Source organism: Onthophagus taurus, chromosome 6, assembly GCF_036711975.1.
Source record: "Onthophagus taurus isolate NC chromosome 6, IU_Otau_3.0, whole genome shotgun sequence".
In the NCBI taxonomy this organism is placed as follows: domain Eukaryota; kingdom Metazoa; phylum Arthropoda; class Insecta; order Coleoptera; family Scarabaeidae; genus Onthophagus; species Onthophagus taurus.
Genome location: NC_091971.1, coordinates 13953838 through 13980892, shown reverse-complemented (window position 1 = coordinate 13980892; position 27055 = coordinate 13953838). Strand labels below are relative to the sequence as shown.

Here is a 27055-nt window from a genome sequence, read left to right as displayed (position 1 = left end):
TTATTGTAAGAGGAGTTTAGTATAGAACTTTGTTATATATATTTGGCATTTATCAACCATCTATTTTCCAGTCAAATTGTTATGTGAATATTTTTTTGCATTGCAGTGTTTTTTATATTTTTGAATACATGAATAAATTTGCAATTGTTCGTTCGGTTTATAATAAAAAAAGGATGATAAAACTAAAAAAAGAACATATTGAATTGGTTGGGGTTTGTGTGGCGTAGGTTTTGAATGGTACATAGAGGCCGAAAAATATTCAAATTGGGGTATTATTGTGTCGATGAAAACGGAGGGAGATAACGTAATATATTGATAAGGCAGCCAGTGGCCGCGACCTCACTACAATGGCTTATGAAAATGGTCCAGCGGTCTCTTTGTTAACGGCCATTGTCATATGAGCCATTACAGAAGTCGCATCGTGCCCGGCCCTATTGACGGAGAATGGCACAAGAATGAGGCTCGCATTGTCGAAACGTTGTCATGGATAAAAATCATCGTTTCGCTGTTCTCCGCGACGTGCGCTGAAACGTAACGGTCCAGATTTAATGCCCCTTGCCCATTTTGGTGACATTCTACCACCGCAGCAGCACCGTGTCTCTGTATACCATCGTTGACGAAGAATACCGTGAATGGGTATGAGTAATGCGAGTGACTTCTTTGTTTGCCCACGGTAAATCAACAAGACGTCCACGGATAACAAAACTAAAAGCCCTTTATGCAGTGAAAGATATTGTTTGCGTCAAAAACATGTTTTATTAAAATCCTTTTATTCTTTTTACTTATCGAATACTTTTTATCAGTCGAAGAATACCACCTGACTCAATTCGGGTCGGTGGGTTTGAGTGTTTGTCCACATCGGTTGGCGGTCGAGGGTCGATCCAAAGACGACGTAAGAAGAGAGTCTCGGCCATTGTCGCGGAGTCTTCTCGAGCACGTGAATCAAGAAGAGAAAGACACCCGCGGATCCGCACAATGCCTATTCACTATTTAATCGCACATTGTGGCGCCGAAGATATAAAACATTCGAGGACCGCGCCGATATCGAGCCTTCGAATCGCCTCCGGACAATGTACCCCTGTTATAATAAACTTTTAATCCCGCAAGAAAGCGGTAGCAGCAACACGCGCTCTCCCGACAAAGGGAAGTGCAATTTTATTGCTTTTTGTCCCGCGATTGTTGTGTCAGGTTCTATTGTTATGTCGCGGTCCTTCGCCGTTGCCTTCGTCGAGCCGCTCGGTGGTGCGTTACGGAACAGGTGTATACGGCCGTCGGAGAAGGAAATGGCCCTTTGCGATGCCTCATACAACTAAGTTTGTTGACGTGGCCGTCATAACTAACCACTAAGTAGGAGGAGGTTTAATTTATTATGTTTCTATTGAACTTTTTCTTAAGTTTATTGCTTACTTTATTCATGTTGTTACATACCATAAATTATATCTACCGTAAATGTTATCTATACTATCGTGGTAGATGGACATCGCGTGCGGTTAGGACACAATGCGGTCCCCATGAACAATGATCGAGTGAATCGCTAATTTGCCAGTGCGGTTATTTAAATCAATTGAAACGATCGAGCGAGCTCGCGCGCGGGCTGCCATCACACAAGCAGCCGCTTTATTGCGTCCACAAAGCAGATGATTTATACAGTCACAATGTAGCAAATGAAACAATCGCCGTGTGCCATCCCCTGCGTCGTGTCCCCCCTTTTGCACGTTGCGTCACCGGACACATGTTTGCCTTGCACTCGGCGGTGGCGCCGAGGGCAAACGGACCAGCTCTAATGGGGCCCGAAGAATTAGCAGCTGTCTGTGTGCCAGTGTGCGCGGGGGATACACCGCAATTGACACCTCGACAAACGGGGACGTCCCCGCCACCTAACGTTGACCGACGGCTTCCTTAATTACGCACCATGACTGTTTTGTTCGGACGCGATAACATCAATGCAAGCCGCGGTGAGGACAATTGACGATCGTTATGCGAGTCACTTGTCTCGTTCAATTGTTACGGGTGATTGTTGTGAAAGTGTATTTCTTGTTGTATGGTGTTTCAAAATGTATGACATACTATACGAGTAGGTATGGTTCTGCGAGAAGTAATCATGAAAGTTGAAAATTTTTTGTGCTGCTTAAAAAAAGGACAAGAATTTGCGGTGAGGTTTTCGTTTGAGGGTAAAGGTTGAGGTGTTGTTCTGGGCGTTTCCGGATGGATTGTCGATGGAAGGGCATTATGTTGAAAGCATATCCTCATCTCATAACCGCGGGATCGCCCCTAATGGAACAGACTTGTCTTTTTATTTCGCGCGCGCCTCTTTATATTCAAAGTAAGACACCGAGATTTATAGGGAACATAACTCAGCGCCGTTTGTGCCGATTGTACATTGTGCTTAACCACTGGTTCGAACGAGGTTTTGGCTAAGGTTTTTAAGGAACGATTTTTAGTAATAATAATTTTGCGATATTAGGCAAAAAAAAACGGCGGATAAAAGGGGAAAAATGGAGTTCACGAGGTTGGTAAAAGAAAGGGGCATTCATTATGTAGCGCTTTGTATTCACAATAAAATCTTTTTAAACAGAAAAGTCCGCAGACGTCGGCGACGACGACGCCTGAGCGGCACTTATAAAACGCGAAAACAATTAAACAATGGGTCCGACTCTTGCAAAGAGAGTTAAAGAGTAACAATGTTAAGCAAGGCCACGAGCGTTTGACATTTTCTTGCGTTACATAACAATCGACGCCGTAAGACGTTTAAACAATGGCCATTCTACTCCCACCTAGCGGAAACAAAAAACATCCAACAAAGAGAGCGCGGTTTCAATTGTCACTATTCAACTCCTTGCGAAATAAAAGAGTGAGCCGTGGCGGAATCATAAAGGAGAGTTGGCCGTGTATTTGAGAATGATAAAAGCCGCTGGAACAAACATACAATGAGAATCAAGAGGGCTTTTGTCTGATAACCGACGTCACTGCTCGTCTTGGACACCACTGTACCACCGCCCATTCGTTCGCAGATCGATGTATATAAATCCACTTTATATACACATGAACCTATTATCATTATACAAAAGCTAATGTCTGTTACTATAACTTTGTTCATGTCTAATCCTTTATAAATCCATCATCAATTTTTTTTTCTATGTTATGCATACCACAATTGTATAACACCTAGTAAATACATACTAATTAGTTACTTATTTTTAACACCAAATTAAACTAGATAATGTTTTGCAGCTTTTCCCAGTGGTCCAGTCTGCTTTACCCATAATGTAGATAAATATTGTCATATTTTTACCGTTTTAAGACCAAAACAAAAACGATACGTGGAACACACGTTTAGGGTATTATTGTTTTTGTTATAATTCCGCACTATTGCTCGCGTTTGAATCGACTAGGGCACTAGGTCACTAAATCGAATGGCTTCTTCCTCTGAAGGCGACGTAGGACATCCTCGTTGTCGAGAAGCTGGATAGCTTCGTGTTGGGATTCTCTTCTCATGTTTAAATGCGAATACGCAATAATGTTTAGTGCATTCACTATGCACCTTAGTACATTGTTCTGGAAGTCTTGTAGGTACAACCCTACAGTTGTATTCCGTATGTCCATTTTGGGTTTAATACTTGCTTGTATATTAGCAACTTGTTTCACTATAGGTGTCTAAATTTGATATCAAGTTCCTCACTTTTTTTTGACGTGAGCTTTTTATTTGAGTTTGGCATCCATCGTCATACCAAAATATTTTGCGGTGTCGGCGTAAGGGACTGCATTGCCATTTATGTGTACTGGGACTAGGGCTTGCAATACCGGACCCAAATCTCAATACCGGTATTTGGTATTCAAAACTTTTAAAACCGGGATACCAGTATTACTATAAAAAAGTTTACTCACTAAATTACAATCACTAGATATATCTAATTGTAAGATTTTTTTCCCCTCTGCGGCGTCACCTCTACTAACAACAGGTTAATTCCTACTATATTTTTAGATTGGCAATAAAGCATAATATGCAGAATCTGAGAAGATAATCAAAAAATGGAAAGATATTTGGAATCTGTACAAAGTACCAATAAACTTAAAGGTTTGGATAGCATTATTGTTTTGTTGTCTTTCACTTGGTCCAAAGGTTCAACTTCACTGCCGCGTCAAAAAATTAAATTACACTACATCATCTGAAACTCTGTGGAATTCAAGAAAGAAACTTTAACATAATGGTTCTTGGTAGTTTGTCAGACTTATCATACTACTGTTATACTTGGTGGGACACTCCACGAATCAAACTGACCTGAAACACCATTATGGAGTAAGAGCTCCAAAAATAGTTGTATGCAGAGAGTATTTTATTGTTGGCTAGGTATGACAAATTTATTGAACAAGTACATTAAGTTGTCGTCATCAAAGGTTGAGTCTTCGTTATCTTCAACATTCTGCCAGAGTGCAAAATGATATTTCTTGTAGTAAAAATGAGGTTAGTACGGACATAAGATAGATAACAAATTTCTGACTATTTTCTTAACAAAGCTCTAACTGGGACATAGTTTACTTTGTTATAAGTAAAGTTTATGTATGTCGATTTATTTGTATTTAGTTTTATTAGCCATCGTTTGGTCCAGTTTTTTATTGAATTTAAGCCCAATTTTAATTTATTTGTTGCAACTACTTCATTTTTTGCAACAGCCAAGATCGCTGTGTCATCTACGAATGTAGCTGTTAAAGTTTCTGGTACTTGAGAAAGGTCGAATAGAGTAAGTACAGTGTTGGGCCAAACACACTTCCTTGAGGAACTCCGTATTTCATGTAGTGATGAATAAGCGTTTTCGTATTTTACTCTAAAATATCGATCAGAAAGATACGATTTTAATAGTTGACTATACGTCGATGGTAGTATTTGGTCTAGTTTGTAGTTTAAACCATCTAACCAGATTTTGTCAAAAGCTTGTACAACATCCAAAAATACGGCGGCGCAGACTTTATTTTCTTTCATTGCTATTTCGATAGCATTCGTTATTCTATGCACTTGGTGTATTGTTGCATAGATATGTAGAATATGTTGCTGAACATGTACCACATTGCAACATATAAACTCTACTCTTGGATAATAGAGGTGTTCTGTCTTTGTTGTTAACCAACAAGTTTCTAATGGTGTTCTTGTTCTTGAAAGACATTATTATATTGTTATTGTGAAATATTCTTTTGATTTTGTAGGTAAGGTCTCCCAGGAAGTTAATCGATCTGTAAGTAGTTTCTGCGTTTTTTGTGTTGTCGTGAAGAAAAGTTGCTTTTTCTAAGTCAAGTTTCCTTTGTATTTTTGTAATAAGTCTTTGAATTTGTTGGTGTGGAAAACCATTTTCGGTAGCAATTTGTTGGATAATTTGGAATTCCTTTTGTATTTCTTGTTGTTCTAGATTCGAGGTGAAGACTCTATGTATGTACGATCTAAAAGCTGCAAATTTTTGGTTGTAATCGTGGTACGAATCATATGGTATAATATGGTTTGGGTAGGTTTTCTGTATATATCAAATTTTATTTTATTTTGACAACGTTCAAGTGTGAAATCGAGTTAATTGATCTTGTTTTCGATTTCAGTTTTCACTGTAAAATTAATTTTGGGGTGCAGCCTATTTATGTATTCGTGAAGGTTGTTGATCTGATGTTCATCTTTAATAAAAACCAGTACGTCATCGACGTATCTTATCCATGTTATGATTTCTGTAAGATAAGGATTGTTATTGTTGATAATATAATTTTTCTCTAGATCATCCATAAATAGGTTAGCCATGGTTCCACTTAACTTTTTCTTCCATGACAGATTTTAGTCTTTTTAATAGTAATTATTCAAGCAGTTTTGATAGTATAATAATGAGATTGGGCTATATGATGTACCAGGTTTTGGTACCATTATTATTTCAGCAACTTTCCATATTCTTGGGAAGTATTTCTGTTTAAAAGCAGCATTAATTATGTGTAATAGTTTTGTAATTGCCCGTTTTGGTAGATGTTTCAATGTTTCGCCATTATTTTGGTCATAGCCTACTGATTTCTTTATATTTAGTTTTTGTATTTCATAATACAGTTCTTTCATTCTTACACATGGTATATTACTCTGCTGATCACTTTGAATTACGCTAGGGACACTATTTAGCATACTTGTTGGACTGTCTGATGTAAAAGTTTCTTTCAGATGTTCAGCAAACAAATTAACTTTTCTTGATAGCTCTTAGCCCAATTTCCATTATTATTTCGAATTGGAGGTGTATGTGTTTTTGGAACTTTAAGCTTTCTTGTTGCCTTCCACAGAGAATAGTCAGTACTGGCATCGTCAGTAATGTCTTAAGTAATTTTGAATATAATTATCTGTGTGGCTATCTGTTAATGCTCTTAATTCGGCTGTTATTTTATTTAATTTAGTTTTATCACTAGGAATCCTATTGGTTTGTCATTTCTTTCTTGCTTTCCGTTTTTCTGCAATTTTTTCATTGTCAATGTCTTCGTTTGTTTTCATAAAAAGGGTTCTTTGTTACATACTTTGTTATTTAGAATAATAATTACTGGTTAGTGATCTGAGTCTAGCCCTTACTCTTCTTCTATGTTTACGAAGTTAAGCGCTTAACTTCATCATCGCATAATAGTAATGTCAATCATAATAGTTCTTTTCATTGTTTTTATGTGTTAAATAGGTGGGTATTTGAAAAGTGATGCTTAAAGACGAATTTTCCAAATACACAGACAATGTTATAATCAAAACCTGTTGAAAGGGAAATTTGCATACGTCACCCTTTCAACGTTGGCCCCATAGGCCGAGGCGAAACACACTTTTTGGTATTTCCCTTACGCGCGGTCTATTCGAAATTAACGCTATATTCAAGGGGATTTTCAAAGACGGCATTGTGGCTACAATTTAGTCTTATTCATAACATTTTCTAAAGGAGCCAGTTTGTCGGGAGAAGTCGAAATATTTTGAGAGCGCACGCACAAGGGTTATACATATACAATTTGCTGAATGGGCCTCTTTTTAAAATGCTCTCGTTTCTGCATTGAACGTTGTCGGATGCGGATTTTACGTTACCGCCCTCCGTCAAATTCTCTATCTCGCTTTCTCTCTTTCTCTTTCGCTGTGTGACTCGGGACTAATTAATGCTCGGTTCTCATGGACAAATGTCGGCGCCACCTTCTGAATCAGCCTTATTCAAGCTTTCAATGGAAGTTGGGACGACTGCGTTTTTCAATAGTTTTGTTCCAGAACGTTCACCTTAATTTTGGTATTATGACATCGCAGTTCAATGTTGAAGTGTTAATTACCAAATAGTCTCTTTGAAGTGAACTAGTTACATATTATGTTTCACACCTTGTTACGTCTTTTTATTTTTATTTATTGGGTGATTGAAGTAAATGTTTCCAGTAAATAAATACAGGGTATGGAGCAGTGTATAATAATTCTGTACAACTCTCCTATTGTTTGAAATTCAATAGAAAAGTACTAATTTTAAATACGCCGCATTTATTTAGGACGGGTCTATTATAGAATTTTGAGTTGAACAATGCCAATGGCGGTTGGTATTGTATTGGAATGAACGCTTTAAATTCGGTATAAATAAAATAAATTCCGCTCTACGTTCGTTCGTACAAATCCATCCGATTTATATGCAGTTCAAATTCTGTTGTCGGTTTTCTTTCTATGAAAAGATCCTTTATACTTGAATTGAAAATCGCTGTAATATATCATAACATTTCAAGTTTGACCTTTCCGAAAACAAGACCGATTCCGCTTCTGGTGTAATTGTGCAATTTGAGGTGGGGGTGCAAAGGGATGAGGGCGAACTCGCGCCCTATCTTTACTTCATTGTAACGTTGTTTTGTCTTGTCACAATGGCCGCACAATACTGACCACACAAACATCGCGCAGCCATCTTCGCCGAGCCATTGTTGCCACTACAATGAGCTAGTGTCGTGCGATTGTTTGTGCTCATCGTATAGAAACAAATGAAGAACGGAAACAACCGGTTCGGCTTCCATTATTAGGCGATACGAGCGGCAGAGGGCTAGAGGCGCCGTTGTCGGTGAAGGGACGTTTCTAGTTGCGCCTTTTGTACTACCGCTAATTTCGTATTCCAGCTAATTAGAAATTGGAAAACGAGAGGATATTGGGGTCCGAGTTTATTGAGTTGTTGTATAAGTATTAAACTTTTAGTTGGAGAAAATTCTTTAGAATATAGACGTTTATACTAACAATTGTTAGGTAATGCATTCAAACGAAAATACCAAAAGTTTGTATAAAACGCGTTCTATGTGCGACATTGAAATATCGAATATAGAGGGTCTAGCTGGCGTTCGCGAATCCTGAAAAGGACGAAGGATGTAGCAAAAGGAGAGATCCTCATCGTTGGGCGCGAAGACGTAAATAATTCCATTTCAATTGTTAAAAATATCAATAGCCCGCCAGATAACTCGCGATGTGGCGCCTTTGTGCTCAGATGAATATTATAAAGGGACAAAGATTCTACAATACAACCTACAATGAACGCGATACAATAGTGTTGTATTCGGTATTGTATACATATAATGGAACTATAGAAGCAGGCTTAATGCCATTTCAAACGCGCCGTTATCAGCGGCGGCTGCGACGACGCTAGCGCCACATGTGGCGGGACTCGCGGCTAATTGCGACGTCTCCACGACGGGAAGCTGTAAATCCCACACTATTCTATTTTGCTTTCTGTGTCTCCGTCCCTTTCGCTCTTCATCTTTTCACCTTTCCATTTCACTCGCACTCATTATGGTTTTACACCGGCGTCGGTGGCGTCGCGACGCTCGTCCGACGTCGTGTCCTACTCTCCGACGCGAACCTCTTTAACAGGAACTGATTTTATATAGCTCCCTCTCGACGACAACTCACAATTACTGTCTCACATGTTCAATTGAGTTTTACAAGGATAAAACGTCTTAAATCATTATCTATTTATTAGAAATTTCAAATCTTCATTTAAACAATTATCGGCAATTTCATATAACTCGTAATATATGAATGCAGTAACCATAGTTACGAAACTATTATGCACTTGTAGTGACCCACATAAAATGTAACATAGCTTAGTAGTACAGAGTAGTTAGAGGTGATATTTCCTTCTCCCAAACAAATAAATGTATATTGAATTTTGAAAGAGAGACTTCCAGGTTTTTAAAAAATTATGATCCCTCGGATCCTCTCATCATCACATCTGCTGACAAAAGTTGCCATTGTACCTTCAAAAAGCCATAGTGCTCCTCTCTGATGAAGCTATTTGTGTATTTTATTATACACAAATTAAAAACAATAAATTCATACAGAAGTTGAAAGAGCTGCAGTGCATCGACGCTAGAACGGCAAAAACTCTAACTTGCCATAACGAGGTTACCCCGAAGCTTTTCGGCCTTCCTAAAGAAGATTGTCCTCTCAGACCAATCATCTCCTTTGTTGGCTCACCCACGTATGCCTTGTCCAAGTATTCAACAGCAACTGGACTTCTCTCAACATAACAGACTCTTATACCTTCGTAGAGGAGGTTACCAAGATCAAGCTCCCTTTGGACCACGTTTTGGTTTCATTGGACTTGGTTACCCACATTATTAGCAGAGAATGGGACCTTGTGGCTCCACACACCCCCACATTCTCCTTTCAGGGAGAATTCTATCAACAATTTTTTGGTACTCCGATCGGCAGCCACTTAAGCCCGATATTGGCCCAGATAATGATGGATGATTTAATCATTAATTCCATCTCCAAATTAAACTTTGGATTTCCCTTCATCTATAAGTATGTGGATGACATTGTTTGTTCCATCCCCTCCGATGCCCTCGATGTGGTATTGGATATCTTCAATAGTTATAATGAAAGGATTCAATTCACCATAGAAACTGAGTCCTCTAAGTCTGTTCCCTTGCTAAACTGCCAGAAAGTTCATTGTGATGATGTACGGATTGGTACAGAAAAAAACAACATACAGGAAGATACATTAACCAAAAAATTAATACGGTTGTTGCCATAAGGGATAGAATCAGGAAGATTTGTCACCCCCGTTATGCGGAGAAAAAACCTTCAATTATCGACCAATATGTTCTGTAACAACGGTTTTCCTAGACCACTAGTAAATAAACTATTATATTCAACTCCCAGAAGACTTGACACATCTCTAACAAGTCCCCCTTTATTCCTTAACTTACCCCTAAGTTGACCAAATTGTTGAAAAATAGTAAAATTTAATTATAGATCTCTCAGGTGCCACTTCTGTAACTAGAAGGACCCTATCCCTACAGATCTTAAATCCAATGTCATTTATAAGATTCCCTGTGGTGTTTGGACTGCTTCATATGTAGGGACTACTTCACAATATTTGAAAAAAAGAGTCCACCAGCACGAAGCTAACTGTAGAAATCTTCGAGTCAACAAATCGGCACTACTCAACCATTACATTGATATAGGCCATAGATTTGATTTCGGTACCTCCATCTTGTTTCAAGAAAATAAATTCAAGAAACGTCTTTTCCTGGAAATGGTCTCCATAAACCAAGAGGTTGCGTCCGTTAACTCAAGAACAGACATTCAAAACCTCAGTGTTATTTACTTTCTATGAAGGATATGGTGCGTAGTGATGATTTCTCTGAAATTTCGTTTTAGGGCCTTACTTCTCGCCTCCTTAACGTATTTGTTAGTTTCCTTTTGACCGCTTGGGTTTACAGTTTCCTTCATTACCTTCTTTCTTGTTTTTGTTGGTTGGCACTCCTGCATTGAGAAAACTCCCGCGGTTTTTCGTGGTTTCTAGGTTATGTCACACCGACTTGCATTGTTCACGTCGACTTCTACTCGGTCCGTCTTAAAATTTTAATTTTAACCTGTTCACCCAGCCTGACTTCATTCAATTCCTTGCTTTCGGTGAGCCTTCATCTGTGATGGGCTGTTTACACCTAGTTGTGTGCTTTTTTTCGTAAGTTTTAGAGATTAACCTCAATTTTGTTGTTTCATTGAATTTTTTTTGTAGACTTGTAATGTTCTGATGAAGGATACAAAATAAATCCGAAAGCTTAACGTTAATAAAGAAAAAGCGTCTTATTCAGCGCCTTACCGATCATCTCCAGTACTAATTTTTCGAAAGCTTAATAATACAGGCATTAAATAGTTTTGCAAAGGAAAAGGTGACGTCCTTACGATAACTCTGAGTTTCCGTCTTAAGAGACGCACTGCTAAACCAGAATGTTTCTGGTTCTAGGTCTAGTGTTAGTTCTAGTTTTACACTAGCACTGTTACTATGTAGAACTAACACTATACCTAGAACTAGAATCATTTGGGTTTAGCCGCACGTCTCTAAAGATGGCTAAACCCGAATGATTCTAGTTCTAGGTCTAGTGTTAGTTCTAGTTTTACACTAGTACTGTTACTATGTAGAACTAACACTATACCTAGAACTAGAAGCATTTGGGTTTAGCCGTACGTCTCTAAAGACGGCTAAACCCAAATGATTCTAGTTCTAGGTATAGTGTTAGTTCTAGTTTTACACTTACTCTGTCACTATATAGAACTAATACTATACCTACAACTAGAACCATTTGGGTTTAGCCGCACGTCTCCAAACACGGCTAAACACTAGATTAGCAAGTAGGTATGCCCTGGTTTCTATGGAAATATATTTTTGTATATGCATCTTAACACTGCAGTAGTCGCGCCTCCGGTTATTATAACAGTGGGCGAATGTCATCTCTAAGATGACTATTCAATGCATGCAAAAGTATTAACTTGTTAGTCCAGACAGACTACGTCATCTCTTAGATGATATGCGACTATTGGAGTGTTAAGTGAAATTCACTGTATATTAACATGGATTTTGAAATAATCACTTTGCAGTAATTACATAGCCTATTAAATAAATTTGATTGAAACTATTGTTGTGTTAGTGAAGAGTCACTTTCGAAAATGCGCAATGCCATTCGCTTTCGGTTTTCATTCGCCATACGATGCGGGAATAGTTTCGAATATAATGAATTCTGTTAGGATTTGGTTCTCTAACAGTACATTCCGATATAATTTGCACCGAAGAGAATGGACCGGCCGTAGAAGAGTCCTATACACAATACCGATCGAATATCAATAGTTTCAGTAACAAAAGAACAAATTGTTTATTATGGTCGAATAAGGCATGAAAAGTACATAATTAGGACGTGAATGAGAGATCCCGCTGACTCGGACACGCACATAATGGAACTCGTCAATTTTATTATTTTTTTCCAGTACGTAGTAACACAATGGCCGGCACAATGCGGCCCTGGAAAAAAGTGTGAAACCAAACAGGTAAAATGAAAGCCACCGTCTCAATTACTGCCAGAGGGGGAGATACGTATTTCTATAGCCGTTTTCGATTTCGGCACAAAAAGGAATGTTACGTTGAAAACTTTGGTAACCCCCTCCTCTCACCATTGAATAGAGATCGTTTCAAAGATGTTTCATTTTTTTAATTCCACACCAAAATAATGAAGAGATAAGAGTTTCATTTCTTTGAATTAAATTATAGTACCGACAAACACATTAAGGCACAATGCGTATATAATCCTGAAAACAACGAAATGCGGTTTCACGCTTGCCGAGGGTGTGTGTGTGATATTACACTTTTAACAATAGAAGGCGCTATACGAAACACACAAGGCTCAACAATAGGTGGCGGGTCATTAGTTCGTCAATATGGCGGGCCCACCCTTCGCCTCACTGTCATTTATTCACGCGGAGACATGTGTTTTATTTTCCACCCTGAAACGTGTATTTTTTTAGAACTCCAAAAGCCTTCCGCTTCCCTCAAACCATTCATCTATTCTTTGTCGAATCAAAGGATTTTATATTTTATCGAACAAAACCTTCTCATCAGTTTGATACTTGATAATATCTTAAGAATCTTTTAATATGGTAATAAGATAATATTTAAAAGTTGAAATAAAGATGAAACTCTAATCCATAGAAGAGGTTATGAATCAACAAAAACATCAAGACAAATCAAGAAGTTGCGCTGCACATAGTTATAGGCTCGAAGGAGAAACCTGTAATTACGCCGCGTTACTTTGAGGAATTTTTGGCAATATATATACAGCACATATTTTTGATATGGTGTTAGTTGCAACAATCTTTGAGAGATTTTTGATAATTTGTACAATTATATTTTATGGATAAATGATCATCCACTAAAGTGCTGTGTTTAATTTGCGTTACAGAATCCGTGAAATACCTCCTCAATCTCAAGACCAAGGTTATGGTCATCAATATTTTTTGATAAATCATTATGCTAAATCCGTCTACAGTCGAGGCGCGGAATGTGTTTCGAAATCATGCATCATTGCAAAGAACCAATTTACATTAGATTACTGTCAGTTGAAATTCAAAAATTTCGCTTCAAATCAAAAATCCCTTTGATCATCTTCTAACTCAATCTGTCCCATTCCACAATTCCGACTGCTTGTTAGACAGAATGGGAAATGAATCAACATGTTTCCAAATTCTGGCAGCAATAATTTTCTGGAAAACTTTTGAAAGCACTGGCAGAATACTAATAGGTCTGAAATCATTCAAATCCTTATAACTGCTCTTCTTAGGTACCGGAATAACCGAAGCTATTTTCCACAAATCAGGATAAACACCATGCTCTATACAAAAATTGAAAATGTGACATAAGTAGGGAAGGATGGTAGGACAGCACATCAGCAACATTTGCCTACTTATATTGTCACAACCAACAGCATTTGTTTTTATAGAGTTCAACACGTTAAGTACCTCTATTTCTGAAGCCATACTGAACGAGAGTTCCTGGTCAATAGTGGGTAAGCGATTAGAATTATAATAGTTAATTAGCTCCTGATCGCCAATACTATTATTTTGTGAAGAAAGAAAAAAATTTACTAATATCAGTAAAAGCACAAGTCACTTGGGATATCCCGCGAACAATGCCACACTTTCTGAACGTATTCCAAAGCTGTCGGGCATTATTCTCTAGTGATAATTCGGATAGAAATGCTCTTTTTTTCACGTTGAATTGAATCGGTAGTACAGTTTCGCAATTGCTTGTAATAATTAAAATCAGCACTTGTATTAGTTGCTTTAAATTTAGAATAAGCATTGTTCCGCAACTTCATAAGCAATTTTATATTATCCGTTATCCATGGATGTTTTATGTGTCATACTATGTCGTATTATTCTCCACATTCCAACACCATCTTGTAGCGGTCCATATATATTGCGCAAAATCTGTCTTTTAAGAGTGACGATTGTCTGCCACCGTATTTTATTCACCATTAGGCATAGCATCACAATAAGCTTCGATTTCTTTAATGACATTATTTTTTCGTTTACTCTAGATCCTCTAGATGTTGAGGTAGTCTGGGTCTCTTTTTCGAGATCTGGTGACATTCGTGTATTACGTTTTGGATTCGTTAGTTATGTATCCTACTTTTGAGGTTTCTTTTATGACTTGAGTATATTTATCCTTCGGTTCTCCTTTGATATAATTATGTCATCTGCATGTTTTTTTTGTTAATAGAATTTTGCTTCTAAAACCTGACTAAATATTATGCTGATAATGCGTCACCTTGCTTGACTTCATACTGTTAGATCTCCCTGAATTCTGACAGTTGCCTCTGTTCCAAAATCCATTATCATACATTAATGGATGTCAAAGCTGCATTTGCCAAGAAGTCCCGTTTAAATATTGATTTGATAAAATTAAATTATTGTCTTTGCGGTAATTTGGTACAAGCAGTAAGGAAACTTGTTGAAGAAGAAAAGGAAAAGATATGATATATAGGTCCGTTTGTTTTCTGGCAGAGAATTGAGTTTTGAATACTATGTTATCTTTTGATTCCGTGCTTGTGATGATTATCTTTATTGTATGATGTACAAATTCTTCTAAATATTGTTGCTTTTTGCATTGTTGGTATTTGTATTAAAAAATTAGTTTTTTATTTATGAATCACAAAGGAAAACATATTGTGATGAATACAATTTGAAATCAATTGTGTGTAATTGTTCTGAAAAATAAGTACTGGTGGAAACTAGAAAAATTTATCTGCATATAAACGAAGCTTTAGAGAACAGTAATAGTGGTCAGTAAAAATGAACAAATAGAAAAACACAACGCTATTTTCACCGCAGAACCGAACAAAAGGGAAAGAAAATAATTTTCCGGTTCGATTTGCTGGCGATGCAGGTACGTTATCGATAGATTATGGTAGCGTAGGGAAATTTAGTCGGCTGCTTCGTCCACGGTGGTGGTAGCACTGGCGGCGGGCGAGGCCGGCTCGCATTGTCTTGGATATTTCAGAATAGTCGTTCAATGCAGGTTAATTGACAGGGACACAATGCCGGCGAATAACAAAGCGCTCTCGCCGCGGCCATTGTGTATTAATTTGAGTGCGCGATGACATATAGAGGCTTCCAGTAAACAATACATACCACAACAAATGAATGTCGATAATGACTTTTTATTCGACCACGGGCCAGCCAACTCTTCTCCTCTTCTCTTTTCGACATCCTCTCGACGTCCGTTTTTCATTTCGTCAACAGATCCCAATAGCTCTTTCATCACATTTGACGACTTTTAAAAAACAAACCATATTTTATGAATTTGGTTTTGACATGTATAAACAAATTAAATTTGGTATTCTATGGAAGGTAGCCATTTTATCGGCCACTTCTTCTAATTAAACTTACTTATCGGGACCGTAGAAGAAATTCATTAATATGTTTTATTTAGAATTACAGTAAAACTTCGATATACGGAATTAGTTATAAATATATTTATCTACGACTGCTTGGATAGGTCATCATTACCGCACTCATTTGAGGTGATTTGAGTTACGTAATGAAGTTCATTACCGCACTGGTTTCATTACGTAACGTATTTTTAACCTAATCAGAACAGACTTAATTTATTGAAACGAGCAACAATACAAAAGAAAAAGTGCTATCTACTTACAGAGAAACAATACTATTTATTATAAACATTAATTGTTATGTTTTTACACTTCAAAACACTTATTCCAGATGAGTAAACATGTTGAAACTGACAATTCAAAATTGACAACAATCATTTCAAAATATTTTTATAAATGTCAAATAGACTTTTTAAAAGAAATTGATTTTTTAGTAATTTTTAGCAGTCGTAGATAAAATGCTGTATATCACACGTGGGCTAGAGCATAATTACAGTACTCGTGTGATTACACGACTCGGTCTACGACCTCGTCGTGCAATTCTCCATACTCATACTGTAATTATGTTTCTAGCCCACTTGTAATATAAATAACTATTATGTGTTTGTTTAAAAATATACTACAATCTAACGCTTAATAACAACTAAAATCAGCCGTCTTAAAAGTCGTACAGCTAAACCCGAATGTTTCTAGTTCTAGGTCTAGTGTTAGTTGCACTTTTAGTTGAATAAAAATATAAAACAGTCTAGAACTGTATAGCAAGTAAAACTAGAACTAACACTAACTCTCATAAGACGGCTAAGGCCGAATGATTCTAGTTCTTGGTCTAGTTAGATCTACCTTTAGTTCAATCAAAATATACAATAATCTAGCGCTGCATAACAATTAAAACTAGAACTAGAATCATTTAGGTTTAGCCGCACGTCTCGAAAGACGGCTAAAAAAAAAAAATTTGGGTTTAGCCGTCTTTAGAGACGTACGTGGTAACAGTCCTAGTGTAAAACTAGAACTAACACTATACCTAGAACTAGAGCTAACACTATACCTAGAACTAGAATCATTTGGGTTTAGCCGCACGTCTCTAAAGACGGCTAAACCCAAATGATTCTAGTTCTAGGTATAGTGTTAGCTCTACATGGTACTACCGAATGATTCTGGTACTAGGTATAGTGTTAGTTCTAGTTTTACACTTGCACTGTCACTAGAACTAACATTAGACCTAGAACTAGAAACATTTGAAGATTCTAGTACTAGGTATAGTGTTAGTTCTAGTTTTACACTAGCAGTGTTACCATGTAGAGCTAACATTATACCTAGAACTAGAATCATTTGGGTTTAGCCGTCTTTAGAGACGTACGTGGTAACAGTGCTAGTGTAAAACTAGAACTAGAATCATTTGGGTTTAGCCGCACGTGTCTAAAGACGGCTAAACCCAAATGATTCTAGTTATAGTGTAAAACTAGAGCTAACACTATACAGCCGTCTTTACAGACGTGCGGCTAAACCCAAATGATTCTAGTACTAGGTATAGTGTTAGCTCTAGTGTTACACTTACACTGTCACTAGAACTAACATTAGACCTAGAACTAGAAACATTTGGGTTCATAAGATTTGTTTTGGTTAATCACTGAATGTTTCTAGTTCTAGGTCTAGTGTTAGTTCTAGTTTTACACTGGCATTGTTACTATGTAGAACTAACACTATACCTAGAACGAGAATCATTTGGGTTTAGCCGCGCGTCTCTAAAGACGGCAAAACCCGATTGATTCTAGTACTAGGTATAGTGTTAGTTCTAGTTTTACACTTGCACTGTCACTAGAACTAACATTAGACCTAGAACTAGAAACATTTGGGTTCATTAGATTTGTTTTGGCTAATCACTGAATGTTTCTAGTTCTAGGTCTAGTGTTAGTTCTAGTTTTACACTAGCATTGTTACTATGTAGAACTAACACTATACCTAGAACTAGAATCATTTGGGTTTAGCCGCACGTCTCTAAAGACGGCTAAACCCGAATGATTCTAGTACTAGGTATAGTGTTAGTTCTAGTGTTACACTTACACTGTCACTAGAACTAACATTAAACCTAGAACTAGAAACATTTGGGTTCATTAGATTTGTTTGGCTAATCACTGAATGTTTCTAGTTCTAGGTCTAGTGTTAGTTCTAGTTTTACACTAGCATTGTTACTATGTAGAACTAACACTATACCTAGAACTAGAATCATTTGGGTTTAGCCGCACGTCTCTAAAGACGGCTAAACCCGAATGATTCTAGTACTAGGTATAGTGTTAGTTCTAGTGTTACACTTACACTGTCACTAGAACTAACATTAGACCTAGAACTAGAAACATTTGGGTTCATTAGATTTGTTTTGACTAATCACTGAATGTTTCTATTTCTAGGTCTAGTGTTAGTTGCACTTTTAGTTAGAAATTTATATTATTCTATGGAAGGTAGCCATTTTATCCCATTTTATCGGCCACTTCTTCTAATTAAACTTACTTATCGGGACCGTAGAAGGATCGAAAGACAGACAATGGCCTCCGAGCGCACATGCACACAAGTATAATGGAAATGGGCGCAAAAAATAGGTTCTCTCCCGTCGGTCGTCCATAGTGCGCGGAGGAAGCTGGCAACAATACACAATGCTCGTGTGGTGCTCTCACAATGGGACCCCTGAAAGAATAGCCGAATGCAGCGGCCGTGAATGCCGTATAAAAGAAGTCACTTCTGTATAATTGTGTAAATAAAGGACACGCTTTTCAAACGATATGCAAAAGAGACGAATTTTTAAGCGTGCCGTTGCACGCTAACGCTGCGTGTCCATTTCGGTACTACCTCGTATTTTAATGAATTACGAAACTCCGGATTTGATGCTCCGACCAAAGAAGAACTTTTAAATTTACTTTACGTTTCATCTTAACCAGAAAAATTCGTTTCAAAAGAGTATTCAGACTTTAAGATTTTAAACGACGATTTTTGGTGGAGGTGCCGGTTATAACACTAACAATGAGATTTCTTTTTCAATTATAAATCAAGTTTGTTCATTAATGACGTTGCATTATCGCATCATTTCCTGGTTATCTATAAGGCACCATCTGTCCCACGCGATACATGTAAAAGGGGGGCTGATTTATAATGGTCATCGCTTATTCGATATCTATGGAAAGGGAACTCGACGCGTGGCCGATTCTCAATACCTACTGGTAGTGGGAGAGTCCGTCCAAGCGGAGGACGGTCCAAACTTAAACTACCCATTATGCAACGAAATAATCAAGCCAATACCTTATAAATGGGCATAGGATGATGAACGTTCTATCTAATATGCACGGTGAATAGGCTGGGGCCGGTTAACTCGTGAAAGCGGCATTGTCGGCCGGGTACAATGAGGACGAGAGAGGACTGCCGGTCGCCGTCTGGACGCCATTCACGGCGGTGGCGTCGCGACGCCCGTGTACCGCACAAGAACGCTACCACCACCACTAAACCCAACGTTCTCTCCACTTATTATTACACGTTTAACTTCGTTTCGGGGGGAAACAATTCTATGTGGACGTTAAGCGAATAGAGAGAACTGGAAGCCCTTTACTCTGCGGCCATTCGAATGTCCGAATTAATTAAGGGTTGGCTCACCCTTGAAAAGACGTATTGGGAATTGAACCGAAATTCTATGTCTTTGTATTTAGCACAATAAACAATAGATGGGTTAAGATAATAGAATAAAAGGAGAATTTTTTTTGTAGATCTTGTAAAGTTAATTCGATTTTTTTCTAGTTTCGTGTCGTGGGGGGTGGGACATCGTTCATACGGAAAGTTATATAAAGACATCAGAGCAAAAACGCTGATTGAAACTTGTGTCAAACATTGTCCGGTCCTGAAAGGAGACCAAAATGACTTCTTTGCATGTCACCATTGACAACAAAAGTTGTCCATTGTTTAGCTAAACAATGCCATCATATCTCCTTGGTGATGAAAGGAGCGCGTCTCTGTCCCTCAACCAACGATGGCGATGCTACCGTCCTTGCCATTATCACAGTCTCTTTATGTATGGCTCGATGCGGCATTCACGGACGTAACAATGGGAAATGCGGTGACATTTTTATCGTGTGTATATATAGAGAGAGTCGCGAATGGGGAATCCTTCCTTCCACCACGGGTTCGCGATCGGTGAATGTCACGCGCTTTTGATTACATTCTTTTTTGTCGTTGACTCCTTTTCATATCTCACATTTAATTCAATTCAAAACCGTATAACTACACGGTTACGGGCTTTATGAGTAGTTACCTCTACGAGAATGTGAAGAGTAAATTAGAGTGACGTTGATAAATTGACGCTACTTATTTATTAAAACCAAAAGATAAGTCTCCTACAATGAAACAAAACGGAAACTATGGATGGCTTTAAATGAAAAGTCCTTTCGATCTCGTCATCTTCGGGTGCATCTCGGTCGCGAGCTATTGTTCGCGGACCTATTGTTCATAATCAAATGAAAGGACTGCGCCAGCTGTATCACTCAAATGTTCGAGCACACGTATAATGAATGTTCCGGCGATTTAGGACGCTATTTAAACCAACTTACATCGTTAATCTTAAAAGAAATTCATTAATATGTTTTATTTAGAATTACAATAAAACTTCGATATAACGAATTAATTATTATAAATAAATATGTTATATAACACGGTAAAAAATAACTAACTCTATTTTAAAAATCGAACATGTTTCCAGGAAGTCCATTCATTTTTCGAGTTAATATTTCAATCGGTTATTAAAGCAAATTTTAGAGATTAAATAAATCTATGGTAAAGTGAATTATTAGGTTGAGTGAACACAGATTACATATTAAATCTCGGTAGAGTTGAAATTATAATCTATACAGATTTTACAATGCACTCGAAATTAGTGTTTGGTATATTCTTAATAGATGCTACAATCGACGTAGATCTTTTAGCAATATACTCAAAATTAGATTTAGGTATATTCTAAATACAGTTATAAGAAAATAGACCGTGTTCACAAAATCTGAAATAAAAACTGAACAATCGAATAAATAATTGCATTTATGCTATCTTAAGATATACTAAGTCGCTATATTTAAGTAAGCATACTAAAATTATAAAGCAAAATTATTAATACCAAATAAAAATCAGCCTCTAATTGCGTTTGCGCTAAATTGATATACAGCAGAAGATTTAAATCTATAATATTTAAGTCTTCTTTAATAGGAAATTACACTTTAAATGCATTTAAGATATCCACATACCGTTGAGAACAAACTAAACAACACGCCTTGTTTTGTGAAGGTTGTGAACTTGTCAGGGCTTTTCAGGAATTAGAGTAACTTTCAACACTGTTAAACAGGAAACTTTAATCTATTAGAGTATATTGAAAAAATTATCTCTAATAGAGTTTATCCATAAGTAGAGTAAATAATAGAATAAAATTTACTCTAAAAAAACACTCTATTCTTAATCTGTACTTTAAAATTTTAAAGCGGGATTATTTTATACCGTGTAGTTACACATTCTCTATAGTTCTAGATCTAGTGTTAGTTTTAGTTCAATAAAAAATATACTACAATCTAACGTTTATTGACAACTAAAACTAGCCGTATTAAGAGCCGTACAGCTAAACCCGAATGTTTCTAGGTCTAGTGTTAGTTCTACTTTTAGTTCATTAAAAATATAAGTAATATAACATACATTTGCACTATCACTAGAACTAACATTAGACCTAGAACTAGAAACATTTGGGTTTAGCCGTAAGTCTAACTATAGCCGAACTATAGTTCTAGGTATAGTGTTAGTTCTAGTTTTCTATTTGCACTATCACTAGAACTAACATTAGACCTAGACCTAGAAACATGTGGGTTTAGTCGTCTGAAGACGTACGGCTATAAACCCGAATGATTCTAGTTCTAGGTCTAGTGTTAGTTCTAGTTTTACACTAGCACTGTTACCATGTACAACTAACACTATACCTAGAACTGGAATCATTTGGGTTTAGCCGCACGTCTCCAAAGACGGCTAAACCCGAATGATTCTAGTTCTAGGTATAGTGTTAGTTCCAGTTTTACACTTGCACAGTCACTAAAACTAACATTATACCTAGAACTAGAAACATTTGGGTTTAGCCGTCTGAAGAGACGTACGGCTATAAACCCGAATGATTCTAGGTTTAGTGTTAGTTCTAGTTTTACACTAGCACTGTTACCATGTAGAACTAACACTATACCTATAACTAGAATCATTTGGGTTTAGCCGCACGTCTCTAAAGACGGCTAAACCCGAATGATTCTAGTTCTAGGTCTAGTGTTAGTTCTAGTTTTACACTAGCACTGTTACCATGTAGAACTAACACTCTACCTAGAACTGGAATCATTTGAGGTTAGCCGCACGTCTCTAAAGACGGCTAATCCCGAATGATTCTAGTTTTAGGTATAGTGTTAGTTCTAGTTTTACACTTGCACTATCACTAGAACTAACATTATACCTAGAAATATTTGGGTTTAGCCGTCTGAAGAGACGTACGGCTATAAACCCGAATGATTCTAGTTCTAGGTCTAGTATTAGTTCTAGTTTAACATTAGCACTGTTATCATGTAGAATGATTCTGGTTCTAGGTCTAGTGTTAGTTCTAGTTTTACACTAGCACTGTTACCATGTAGAACTAACACTATACCTAGAACTAGAATCATTTGGGTTTAGCCGCACGTCTCTAAAGACGGCTAAACCCGAATGATTCTAGTTCTAGGTATAGTGTTAGTTCTAGTTTTACACTTGCACTGTCACTAAAACTAACATTAGAACTAGAAACATTTGGGTTTAGCCGTTTGAAGAGACGTACGGCTAAACCCGAATGATTCTAGGTGTTGGTCTAGTGTTCGTTCTACTTTTGTTCAGTAAAAATATACAACAATCTAGCACAGAGTAACAAGTAAAACTAGAACTAACACTAGACAATTTGGAGGTATGTTAATATAAATGATAGTTGTACTTAACGATGAAATAATTTTATTTTTATTTTTTTGTTTCGACCGGTTTTGGCTTATATTGCCTTCTTCAGGAAACCATATTATTGCGATTTACGTTTTTTTTAAAAACCATAATAATTTAACTTTTCTTCTCTATTATTTTCTTTTTCTCCTCTTAAGGCGCAAAATTGCGCCTAAAGGTTTTAACATAAAGCGTGAAGGTTTATAATAGTGATAGAACGGATAGTGATTTTGAGAAAACCCGGATATCCGGTTATCCGGCATATCTATGCGGCCATTATGGTTATAACTGCTGGTGCATTTCTGAAGTGATACCCTATATTGCCACTTTATTGCGATATATGAATAAAAATGAAATTAATAAGAAAGCTGATAAGATATGTCAACTTATTTGGATCCAAGATACAAAATGATCTTTTTTGATGCTGATTTAACTCACCAAGCAACTCGAAAAAGAGGATACTTTAATTAATATTTGGGGATATTTCCACAAGGATCCTTCAAGAAATGAATTTTATAACGAATTTTGAAAGTTATCGATGAAAATTGCAACATCGAAAATTTTATCCAAACTGCAACTATTGTTTTCTCAAAAACTAAAACTTATTTTTCAAAACGTGTTGGTTCATTGGTAAGAGGACACTCTTATTAACACTTTGGGAAATTTTCATACTCATATTCCAAGAAATGGATTTTAGACGAATTTTTAACACTTAATCGGCGGAAATTGCAAAATTCGAAAGAATTGTCGATTATTTCAAAAATTTATTTCTCAAAAACTAAAAGCGATTTTTCAAAAAACGGCTTTTTGCATTAAAAAGAGGGTACTTTAATCAATCATCGAAAGTGATAACACCGACAGTTCGGTTAGTAATGAATGTGATGATGAATTATAAGCAAAGAGAAGAAAACTAGACGAAACTGCAAGAAATCTTATACAGGGTCCCGCAACGATTGTACAATACTGCATCAGCGTATTCTCTGATCGAAAACAGACAACAAAAGTCTAATAAACATAGGTCCGAAAATGGACCAATTTCGAGATATTCAAAGTTTTAGTTTCATAAGCTGACCTATTGTAAATATTAATTCTAACGATTTAGATGCAGTAATTATATGATTACCATGGTTACGATGGTTAAGATAAAGTTTAATAAATAATAAGATAATATTAAGTTAATTAATACAGTTCATTAATAATTTAACAAAACAAGTAACAAAGATTGTCGAAGAAAATCGTTCAACCAGCATAAAAACAACGAATATTTAACAAATTGGAAAAGATTCATGTCATAATAAATGTTCAATATGCGCACCATTTACTTCTAAACACAAACGGATACGTTTTCTAAATGAACTTCTAATGCGTTCAAAGATACCAGGAATTTGTTTTACTGTGTCAAATGCGTTACTAATTTTATTCTTCAAACCTGCACATTTTGAACGTCTTCAGAATAAACAATTTGTTTTAAATATCCCCAAAACCAATCAAATCTGGTGAAGCTGGTCAAGTCACTTATTGCCAAATCTGTTATTTAAGTATGCTCGCATAGCATAAAGTAGCAATCTTCTAGAATTTGTTGAGGTAATTCATCAAATGCCTCTGTAAGGTCATTTTGTAAAAAATGTATGTAGGCATCGGCTGTCAATCTCTTTGGAAGAAAAAATGGACCTAATAACTGATCACCTATAACTCCAGCCCATACATTAACACTGAATCGCCACTGATGATGAGTTTCTAGTATTGCATGGGGATTTTCATCGCTCCAAACGTGCGCATTATGAATATTAAAAATTCCGCTTTGAGTAAATGTTGCTTCATCCGTAAATACAATGTTTATGGGAAAGTCGACGTTTACTACCTCTTCCTGTATGGCCCACCTACAAAAAATCTCTCTTTTTTCGCCATCATTTTCTGTTAGAGCTTGAACGGTGTTGTAATGATAAGGATAAAGCAACTGCTCCCTTAAAATGCGGTGAACGGTTGTTTTGTTAATGTTTTCTTGTGCAGAAATTCTTCTAATGCTGGCATTTTCATCGACTCTTCTCAAAACTGCTTCTTCTAATTCCACCGGCCTTGTGTAATGTCTCTCCGTGGAATGGCTGTGGGTTACGCTTCCCGTTTCTTTTAATCTGAGAAATAGTTTGCTAAAGGTGTGACTATTAGGCAATCGTCTGTTCGGGAACCTTTGCGCGTAATGACGAGCTGCTAACGACGCATTTCCATCAGCTAGTCCGTAACAATACACCATATCCGCCATCTCTTCCTTGGAGTAATTAATAGGAGCCATACCTAATAGTTTTATTAAATTAAATAGTAAAATAATAATTTCGTGAAGTATTATTATTTTTTTTTGATTAGACAACTTATCGTAATCATAGTAACGACTTAATTATATACAACTTATGACTTAACTTATGACAACTTAATGATTACAATATCAACTTATGAAACTAAATCTTTGAATATCTCGAAAATGGTCCATTTTCGGACCTATGTGTATTAGGCTTTTTTTGTTTATTTTTGATCATAGAATACGCTGATGCAGTTTTGTACAATCGTTGCGGGACACCCTGTATATCGTATTGGGACAATGAGGTTGCTAATGACAAACCTGATATAAATAAACTTGTATTCAATGAAAAAAGTCCTATTGGGGTTGAACTTGGTTATTATCTGCAGTGTCCAACACCTAAAAGAGATACTAATTCCTGTGAATGGTGGAGTACTAAATAATAGGTTTTTAATATCCGATCAAAGCCGGATATTTGGTAACTATCCGGTATCCGCCGGATTTTAAAAAATTGCCGGGTACCGGATATCCGTTCCACCACTAGTTTATAATAATAAGTTGGATTACCCACACAATATTAAATAAAAACAAGAAATATTGTAAAATAAACACAAATAATAGGAGAAAAAGAAAAGAAGAGAGAAGAAAGGTAAAATTATTATGGTTTACGTAAATCGCAATAACGTGGTTTCCTGAAGATGGCAATATAAGCCGAAATCGGTCGAAAACAAAAAATTAAAATAAAATTATTTCATCGTTAAGTACAACTATCAGTTATATTAATATACCTTAACATATACGATGATAACAAAGAATCTAAACATAACTATAGACCATTTGGGTTTTGCAGTGCGTCACTTAAGACGGCTAAACCCAAATGTTTCTAGTTCTAGGTCAAGTGTTAGTTCCACTTTTAGTTGAATACAAATATACAACAATCTAGCATTGAATAACAACTAAAACTAGATCTACCGTCCTTGATTTATCCATCGTATAGACAAGTCGGGGAATACCCCGAGTTGTATTCTATCTATGAGCGCTAATATTTATATTGAAATATACTGATGTGTTGAATAGATTATATTAATAGTATGACTTAAAAATTCTTAGTCCGTTATATCGAGGTTTTACTGTATTTATAATTTTGTTGTTACTATGTAGAAATTTTTAAAAGATAGGATACGATTAAACCTTAAAAATGCAAAGAGATTTGTTCGCAATGAGGACATAGTAGAATACATATGCCGTTTATTAAAAAAGTTTACAACGCGAGAAGGATGAGAGAGGGCTTTAAAACTCGGGGCGAGTAATTCAGAAGCGATTTTTCTGAAACGACAATACGTCGCAATACGGCAAATGACGCGTGCGCGTACGTCCATTGTCTAGAGGAAGCCCAGGTTCTTTTGTTGCCATTATCTGCGCGAATCCCGTAGGCTTTCATAAAACTATTACGACAATCCGCATACATTATACCCCCGACCGCCACCGCTCCCGTTTTCCATGCGGGATGTCCATATACTGAACAATAGGTTCATACCACATCGGCTTCATCTTTACTAAATTATTTTTCCCTTTTTAATAATAAAATTATTTGTTTCAAATAAAACAATACATTTTTTTATACAATTTAATCAATATGAATCAAAAAAAAAAATTTCTTTATATTTTAAATTTATTTACTTTTTAAAAACTTTTATATTCTAATAAATAAAATAATTTCCGTTCAAATATCAAAAAGTTTCTTAAAACTGTGTCGCCATCGCCATCTATACGCCGTTCAACGAAGTTACATTAAAAGCTCAACTTAAGTTTTTGTCGTTTTTATAAAAATGAAATGAATTTATTTTTTTTAAAACATTAAAAACTCGATAAAATCACCATCAAAAATAACCCAAGTTTAATGAAATCACATAAAATTATTATTTTAACGTAAATTTAAAACAAACTTTATTAACGACATTTGAAGCTTTCGTAGTTCAGCTACCCTCCGTGCGATGGCGCCGCGTTTGATGTTCCCGCTCCTTCAAAAATCTTCACTTCAAAATCGATTCTAAC

At 36.5% G+C, this 27055-nt stretch overlaps 1 long non-coding RNA gene across 1 annotated transcript in view; it reads left to right on the top strand.

The window, feature by feature from the left end:
• LOC111417541 (uncharacterized) overlaps window positions 1–27055 on the top strand; it is a 333066-nt gene that overhangs the window by 414 nt on the left and 305597 nt on the right. The window lies entirely within an intron of this gene.